This window comes from Elephantulus edwardii, unplaced genomic scaffold (assembly GCF_000299155.1).
Source record: "Elephantulus edwardii isolate Elephantulus edwardi_28Jun2011 unplaced genomic scaffold, EleEdw1.0 scaffold00389, whole genome shotgun sequence".
Taxonomy (NCBI): domain Eukaryota; kingdom Metazoa; phylum Chordata; class Mammalia; order Macroscelidea; family Macroscelididae; genus Elephantulus; species Elephantulus edwardii.
In genome coordinates this window covers 74,107-81,760 of record NW_006400139.1, presented here as the reverse complement: position 1 = coordinate 81,760, position 7,654 = coordinate 74,107, and the positions used below count along the sequence as shown (strand labels likewise).

Here is a 7,654-nt window from a genome sequence, read left to right as displayed (position 1 = left end):
GGGAAGTTGTTCTTTGAAAAGTGACATCATATTTGGGAAGATGAATGGCCAGCCAAGGAGAGGAGGAACCTTCAATGAGATAGATTGTCATGGTGAGATTATCAATGGGATCTGGTGGGTCAGGGACGATCATGATGGCACAGAACAGGGCAAGCTTCAAGTTGGCTGTTCATAGTGTTGCCAGGAGTTATACTCGACTCAACAGCACCTAACAACAACAACACATAGTGAAGGTGTAGATTTAGATTCCTAATCAAAAGATTGGAAGTTCGAATCCAGCAGCATCTTTAAAGAAGAAATATGAGGCAGACCACTCAATAAATATTTACAACCTCATAAACTCTATGGAGCATTTTCACTCTATTCTATTAGGTCTCATTGAGTCAGAACTGACTTGATGGCAGTGAATGCCATTTTTCTTTTTTTTTTGTTATGTAACATCATCACCTCCTCCAATTTGAGTCTTTCTTTTTGTTCTTTTCACGGCATTAAAAAGAAATAAATAAAATCTTCTGCTTAATGTCCTTTTGTGTTGGGCAATAATATGTATAAAAAATTATTCAAGACACAATAAAGACTAAGTGAGCTCAATTTTATTTTGTGAAACATGTCCTCCTGACCACTTTGATCATGGCCCCTTTTACATCCTTGTTCCTGAGACTGTAGATCATGGGGTTGAGCATGGGGATCACCGTGGTGTAGAACACAGCCACCGTTTGCCCCTGCTCCACAGACTCCTCGGTGGGCCGCCTGAGATACATGAAGATAAGCGTCCCATAAAATATCATGACGGCCGTCAGATGAGACCCACAGGTGGAGAAGGCCTTTCGCCTGCCTTCTGCTAAGCGCATCCGTAGAATGGCAATGACGATGAACATATACGAGATGATAACCACAGTCAGAGAATAGGTGAAGTTAATACCAGCGAGAATGATCATGGTATATTCTTTTACGTATGTGCCAGCACAGGCCATTTTGATGAGAGGTGGGTCTGCACAGTAGAAATGGTTGATTTCAATATTCCCGCAGAAGTACAAGCCATAAGTCCATAGTGTTGCAGCCAGACTGGTCAGAAAACCATACACATAAGGGAAAGAAATGAGCCGAATACATACAACCCTTGACATTCTGCTGCCGTAGAGAATTGCCAATGGCCGTGTACCTATCAAAGGCCATCACCGCCAGGATAAAAATTTCCACGTGGACAAGAGCAATGAAGCAAAAACACTGCACTAAGCAACCAGAATAAGAAATTCTTTTTGTCTTTGACAAGAGGTTTTCCAACATTTTAGGAGTCACGTTGGAAGAAAACCTTATGTCGACAAATGATAAATGGCTTAAGAAAAAATACATGGGGCTATTGAGCTATGGACTGGCTTTAATTAATATGATCATGCCAATATTGCCTACCATGGTGATAATATAGACCAGTAGAAAAATTATGAAGAAGAGAATTTGCCATTCTTGATGACTGGTTAATCCCAAAAGAATAAACTCTGTCACGTCTGTGAAATTGAGCCTTTTATTGGTACTAGGGAAACAGTGGGAGTATGGATGTCTCAGTGGATAAACACTTAGCTGCCAACTATAAGGTAATAAGTTCAAGCCTATCAGTCACTTGTTTGGAGAAAGATGTAACAGTCTGCTTCTGTAAACATTCACAGCCTTGAAAAGCCCATGGGACAGTTCTGATCTGTCCTATACGGTCACTGCAAGTCAGCATCAACTGGGTGGTGAAGAGTTCTCTTAAGTGAATATTAATTAGAAAACAGTTCTATCTGAAACAAATTTGAGAAACTATAGTTATTAATTAATTTATGACTTAGTTCATGTTTTCTTTTGTAAAATTGTCTTTAGCAAATGTCTACTTATTGTCTTTTATCTGAAAAAAATTAGTACCTGGTACATAATAAGTTTATTTGAAGATCATTAAAATCAACAAACTTAAATCATACTATACAAAAATTGAAAAAATAATTTCTCAAAGCATGTTGGTTATTGTTGTATGCCATTGAGTCATTACTGGCCCATAGAAGACCCTGTAGTAGATTTTTAGAGGCATCACAAAGGAAAAAATTATCTATCCTTCTCCTACAGAGCAGCTGGTGGATTTGAACCATATACCTTTAGGATTGCAGTGCAGCTTCTTACCCCTAGGCCACCAGAGCTCTATAACATGTAACATGTTTCAGAACTCTTTTTGCTGAACCAGTTATCAATAGCCTAATTCCTAAGTGTACTTAAAAATACCTTCTTACCAAAGTAGTTTTCTATTTTCATGTTTATAAGACTTTAATGGTGAATTACAGTCCTCTATTTAAAACAACTTAAAAATCTCATTTAATCTTTGTCCCTTTCTTCATCATAAGACTATTCTAACTGAAGTATCCTTTTAATTTGTTAATGGTGTTGTTGGAAATGAATTATAGGCCGTGCCCTCTACCAGCTAAATGTCTTTTCTGTAGCAAATGATAACTCCAAAAAAATCATTGTGTTTTTTTTCAAGGTTTAAGGTTTGTTCTACTACAAGTGATGGATGTGATGTCTGGTGGCTTAGTCTTTAAAGAGTTGCATGCTGACCTGAATCTAATAGCTCTCCGGCAATTTTAATCTACCTATGACTCTGCAGAAGAATGCTGGGCAATCTCCTATTGTGCAAGTTTACAGCCTCAAAAATACAAAGTTGATCCGTACTTGACAGCAATGAATTTAGAGCTTACCTGTAGTTATCAGTGGATAATAAGCAATAAAAGTAGATAGTGAGGAAGTTATTGCCATGGTGAAAAGAATCTCTCACTCATCATAGTATTTCATAATCTTCTATGTTTTTATAGGGGGGATAGGTACACTTTTTCTTAGGGAGGGAACAGGAGAGACTGAAAAGTGAATGACTACTTTATTCCTGAATCACTAATTACTTAATGAAAATTCATGGCATTAATTGATGGATTAACTTAAAAATTAACACTTAATGACAAATTTCTTTAAAATGGGATAAACTGCCTTAGAATATATATGTGTGTATAATTTGCAAAAAATCAGGTACAGTTTATTAAACTCTGTTCTAATGCATAAGAGTTATTAGTCTTACCATGTATTTCCATTGACTTATCCTCACTTAAGCCTTCATCTTACATGTAGGGAGCCCTTGTAACCCTCAATGAATTTATCAATGCTCAGTTTGACACTATCATTTGAGTATAAGCATACAAAGGTACTGTGGAAATAAAAGCTAGTGAATTCATGTGCTCATAACAAATTATAGTGGAACACCAATTTGTTGTGAACAATGTAGCATTTCTTTTAAAAACCTGAAGTTCTAGTCCACAGTTTTTCTTTAATTACTGTTCATTTGACCATTAACAGCATGTGTGCAGCTGAATTGACCCACACTCTTTACCCATCAATACATCATCCATGGCACAGAAGACAAATCATTAAAGGAAAGCATTTTTAAGTCTTTAAGAAATAAAAGATAGGGAGCTCTGGTGGCCTAGTGGCAGGAAGATACACTACAGTCCAAGAAGTTCACGGTTCAAATCCACCAGATGCTCTGCTGGAGAAAGAGGGACAGTCCCCTCCTGTACCAATCAGATCCGACTTGACGGTATACACACACAAAAAATAAAATGTAAAAAAAAAAAGAAAAGACACATCACAAAGGAAAAAAACTATAGTTCTCTCAAAATATTTTTTTTTTATCTTTTGTATAGAATATCTAAAATATGTACCGGCCATGTTTCTTGCCATTAGCTTGCTACCATGTACTTCTACTTGTGATATCTTAATTATTCCCAATATTTTCTCCTTTTGAACTTCTATGGAATTTTTCTGACTTAAACATAAGTTTAAAATAAAGTATACCTATGTCCAATTTCACTAAAATTATAGACTGGTTCTTTATATACTTCTCTATCACCCTCAAAAATATGTCTTTCATTTTGTTTTTCTTTAGGGGGTTAGAAAATAAACAGAAAATAAATGAACAGCAAAAAAAGCTTAAAGACAGAACAAAAATTTTTTTTTTAAATCCACCTTAATAACAAAGAGGAAGGAAGCATGATAAAAACCCCCAATCTTGATGGAGGTCCAGTCAGAGAGAGTTGCTCTGCTAACTCAGAGGTTGTTACTTCTCTGACTATTCAAATTTGCCAGCATTTCCACCACAGAAAAATGGGCAATTAAAAACCTTCAAACACTACCTGGAGGGTAGGCGAGGAGTGGGTTCTTACTTGATGGCAATCACTTTCAATTTTCTGAGTTTGAGTGTTATATATGGGATTTCCAAGGTGCTGTAAATGGTTAAGTACTCAATTAGTGGCCATAAAGTTGGTTATTCCAATCCTTCTTAGGGAAAAAGATCTACTCAATAATCACTCATTTTCTTATTCTTAATGAGTTCATTCCAACACATAGTAACCTTCCATTGGGATTCTGAGGCATCGGTTGCAACAGAAGGAAAAGTCCCCATCATTCTCCTACAGATACCCTTGTGGATTCAACTCACCAAAGTCGTTCAGTGTTTGGGTTTTCAGTGCAACTTTCTGTGGACTACACTATAAAAGATCTAAAAACCGAAGCCACTGGAAACCTTATTGAGCACAGTTCTTCTCTTACACACAGAGAGTTGCTGTCAGTTAAAACTACAATGTCCGTGGAAGCTGGTTTAGTTTGTGCTATGTTGTACACATGCCCCCTCATGTGTTAATCTATATTGATATTTGGATATGCTCCTTGCATGTCTGACAAAGAGTGAAGGAGATAAGTTTGAAGAATGTGCGTCAAATGTGTTGCACAAGTATCCTGAGGAATGGCAGAGATGAGTAATAGATGAGACAGAAGTAAGAATGGTACATCACATAAACAATGCCCAAATAATCACAGTTCATTTTCTAACTGTATCCTTAGAAAAGGACATCGTGCTCAAAAGGGTGCCTCCACAGTGCAGGAGACGAAGACCCAGATGAGATGGATTGATACAGTGACTAGGGCAATGGGGGTAGGTGCGTCGGAGCCATTGAGATTGGCTCAGGACAGGGCCGGCTTCAGAGCTCTTGTACATGGGGTCGCTGTGAGTCACAGGTGACTTGATGGAACATGACAACAACAACAAAAACAACTTTTGAGAATGATGCAGCACATAAACAAGAAAAAAATGTAAAAAAATTATCAAGTTTATATAAAAAATAATTTGTATCAAGGTAGGTGATAGAGAATAGATAGAGTAAGACAATTTGCACCCAAAAGGAGATTATAAACATGTCAATGGACAGATTTGATCTCTGATCTGTGGTTTCTTGTGGTTTTCAAAAATTAATTATAGAATATGTCTTATTTGGAAAGTCAGATTTGACTCAGCAAGTAGCAAAAACACCTACACACACAAACATACAAAATATAGTGCCATTTATGCTGTCTAAAAACTAGCAAATCATGAGTTATGATTAGCCTGATCACTGATACAGCAAAAGCCAAATACCACAAAATCCCATGGAAGATGGATTGAATAAGAATAATCTAGTTGCAAGATCTAGAAAGAAGTAGGCTTGTGAACCTCAGATGCATAGAGAAGGTTTATTTCACCACCAAAAAGCAAAAAATGTATATGTGTGTGAGTGTGTGTGTGTGTGGTGGTGTTGTTGTTGTTAGGTGCCGTCGAGTCATAGCTGACTCATAGCGACCCTCAGAATGAAAGACCTGAGCACTGTTCCTAGAGTTTCCAGAGGCAAGCTACTTCAGAATTGGATGCCACTCCTGCTTCCAAGCTTGTTTTATTTAATAGGGGAACTCCGCCAAACACTGTCCACCCTGGGTAAACCATTATCGCATTTGACACATCAGTGTCATGGGATGGGGTTTATCACAGGGACCACGAGTTACCTCTGTACAGGACTGCACAGAGCAGTGATTAGATAGATAGATAGATAGATAGATAGATAGATAGATAGATAGATAGATAGATTAGATAGACAGGCAGACAGATATAAAATAACCTTCCCTTATTTTTTCATTCATCATTTCAAATTATTACTATGGATTTTCCATGCTTCGGGCGAAAGAATAAATCACAAGTGTTTAAGTTCAAATTCTGTTACTATTGACAGGCCTTAATTTAACCTTGGCTCAGAGGCTTATGAACTTGAAAAGCTTTGGATTTTGTTTCATTTTGTTTTTCTTATCTTGTTTTTTTTTAATTTCTTATTGTCTCCCTATGATATGACAATAATATTAAAAACTAACTACATGTTTAGGAGCATGAAGCAACATTACCTACAAATTCATAACAAATATTTCAGAAATTACAATAATTAAGTGCACATTTGGAAATTGTAGCTGCAATTGAAATAATAGAGTAACAAAATAACCCATTTTAATCTATACTATTCTTTCTCTCTTTTCTTCCCTCATTTGTACTCTATTAGCCTTATTCACACACACACACACAATATGTTATATGTTTTCCATGTGATAAATAAAACCCGATGAAAACACAAGATGTGAGCTTCACTCTGCAGTTCTAGAGATACTTTGTTTAGTTTTACTTACCTGTAAATAAAAATAAATAGTAAGGATGCTTATTTGAAGAGTATATTCTATAAAGGAAGGTAGAAATTTATACTAGTCAAAGAGGAAGCTGGTAACTGTTCCCAAGAAAAGTCACCTGATATGTTTGCCTCCGAAAACAAGGAACAATTAAAAAATTCTCCTTTGAAATACCTCAAGGGAAGCACATCTCTAGAGAAATAATCAATATTGAAGCATTTATTTTTGTTTTGTTTTGTTTTGTTCTGTCTTATTACTACTGATTAGTAAAAGTTTATTTTCCCTTAAACCAACTTATTCTTACTGAGTGCAATAATCAACTCACAATATTTGATTAGGGTCAAAGTTTATTCTAAGACTTTTGATGGAGTTACTCTATCTGCGTAGCTAGTTCTGATCTCTGTGCTACTTGGCATTTCCATTCAAAGATAATACCTGTATTTAAATGTGCATTGTTTTGAACCATAAAGCAAATAGTTCTTTACCTTCTTTGTTTGGAAAATAGTAATTAAAAAAAATGCAATTGTTAAAATGAGTTCATGTGGACAATGTTCTGTTGATCTTCCTGGGGTTTTCAAGGGCATATTATCTCAGAAGTGGATGAACAATCCTGTTTCTAGTCTGTCTTAATCAGAAAGTTCTTTTGAGACCAATCCACCAAGGGTATTGGAAAAATTTTACCAAAGAAGATCGGAAGAAGATCAAAGACTATATAGCCTTCAAAATAGGTTATATCTCAACATAAAAAAAACCCAAAAACTTTATGAACAGATCGATAAGCAATATCAGGATAAATAAAGAATATGAGAATTTTCAAAGATTTTACTTTACTTGGATCTGCAATCAACATTTCAGGTAGTTGCTGTCAATGCTGTTGTTGATTGTCTTCAAGTCGAGCACGACTCATAGCGACCCTATGAACAAAAGGCCTGAAGCCCCTCTACAACTATCCACGTTTATCAAAGTTCATAGAGTTTCCGGAGGCATGTTGTTTGGGTAGTGGATGCCACAGTAGCAGACAAGAAATCAAAATACACTCAACAAATCTATTAACTATCTCTTTAAATGGCTAGAAAATATGGATGTCAGTTAAAAATGTGTGCCTGCTCTA

General features: G+C 36.1%; 1 pseudogene; it reads right to left on the bottom strand.

Annotated features, from left to right (window-relative positions):
• Positions 1-593: 593 nt before the first annotated feature.
• Positions 594-4,443, bottom strand: LOC102864711 (annotated as a pseudogene).
• Between the last annotated feature and the right edge of the window lie 3,211 nt (positions 4,444-7,654).